Source organism: Triticum dicoccoides, unplaced genomic scaffold (genome assembly GCF_002162155.2).
Source record: "Triticum dicoccoides isolate Atlit2015 ecotype Zavitan unplaced genomic scaffold, WEW_v2.0 scaffold50167, whole genome shotgun sequence".
NCBI classification, from domain to species: domain Eukaryota; kingdom Viridiplantae; phylum Streptophyta; class Magnoliopsida; order Poales; family Poaceae; genus Triticum; species Triticum dicoccoides.
The window spans coordinates 546-2,187 of NW_021277398.1; the positions used below are offsets into that span (position 1 = coordinate 546).

At 37.1% G+C, this 1,642-nt stretch overlaps 1 long non-coding RNA gene across 1 annotated transcript; it reads right to left on the reverse strand.

The window, feature by feature from the left end:
- Nucleotides 1–239: 239 nt before the first annotated feature.
- On the reverse strand, nucleotides 240–983 carry LOC119346764. Its single transcript, XR_005167918.1, has 3 exons — nucleotides 895–983; nucleotides 672–791; nucleotides 240–540 (listed from the first exon to the last, which is right to left on the reverse strand). It is a non-coding gene; the product is annotated as an uncharacterized LOC119346764 (long non-coding RNA).
- Between the last annotated feature and the right edge of the window lie 659 nt (nucleotides 984–1,642).

The following is a 1,642-nucleotide window of genomic DNA, read 5'->3' on the forward strand; positions in this document are numbered from 1 at the left end:
AAACAGAGGCAAATGGTAACCAGCCAATTTGTAAGGCCAAACCTCACTAACAGTACTTCTTACCTAACCAGAAAGAAATAAAATAGAGAAGGACCTCAGGCTGCTACAAGAAAACTAGAATTCGACTAAAACAACATTTTCCAAGACACTGACACACAAAATGAGAGAACACCCCGAACACATTAATTTTCCCTGTCAATGTGGGCCTGAAAGAATTCAGATAGTAAATATTAATACAGAGATCCAGAAGTGTTGACACAACATCAGTTATACACAAGCGGTGTGGTTCTTTTACTCTTAGGAATAGGGTAATCATATCAGCATCAAGATATCGTGGATGTTACAGTTATGTATGTCATACAAATCAGTCTTCAGAATAAAGAACATCACAGGCTCTTCCAACACCAGCATGCAAACTGTCCAGGCGACATAAAGCATACAACAACAACATTTCAGTTACCTATGCAGAAACTTGCGGTGGAAATCACTTATGACGGTGTAGTTGATGAACCGTTTCGGTGTCTTGGTCTCTCCATGACCCTGCATCTTAAATAGAACATCATCATCATCCTCCCACCTGCAGCAAACACATGTATATGATTAACCTCACAATAAAGCATGACAGCATTACTTTATTTAAAAAGGATAGCCACAACATAAAAGAGGCATACAATATAATATAGTAGGCAGCATTGTTACTTCCACGTCGAAGGAGCAGAAGTTATTCATATTGATCAGCGGGTTTCCTCGCATTAGCTCAGACTCCTTCATCTTGGTCTCTTCTTCTGTTGCTGATACTCATGCATCAAGCATACGTGATTTCACATTAATTCTCAAAACCTAAAGAATATAAGTGCGCCTCAAAATGATAATATAGAGAAGAAAACAACAAACCTTTCTAAGCCTGTCATCAGCTCTTTCCTTTTTATTCCTTTAAAGCCCCGCATTAGTGCCTCAGTGTAACCATCATCGTCGTCGCTGAATATAGCATTCAATTAGATGAGTAAGACAAAGAATGAGTAAAGATAATCAGCTGAACTACAATACTGGGCTCAGATAAACAACTCTGTTCCAAGAATTATTGGGAGAATTACTACATCATTGTTGTTTGCTATTTTACCATATGTTTTGTAGTAAACATAAACATATTCCATTATAGTGAAAAGCATGCTAGCTATGTATTATCCAATTCCAAAGTTTATGAGAAATAACACATATTGGACAATTTGAGCCACAATCCATATTACAATTTGTCCATGCAGTTAGAAGACGTGTCAGTTAATCCCATCCATATGCGGGAACAAGAAGATTGCCATCAGCATTTTGAATGGGTGTGATTGACAAACTACTGAGACAGAACTAAACAGACCTTTCACCATCACTATTGAGCTCCAAGTCAGAGTCGTCTGCATCAATTTCACGTGCAGCTATCTTATCTAATTCAGTTTTGAAGTTCATCTCTACTACTACAATAGATTACCATAGAATTCAACTTGATTCAATTTCATTTCATAAATGAACTACGCAAAGTTAAGAAGATGTAGAAGGAAACTGACGCAAAAAATGATGTGGATTGAACATCCAACCAGATTTAATTCTGGGCATGCACATTAAATGAACTACGCAAACTTAAGAAGATGTA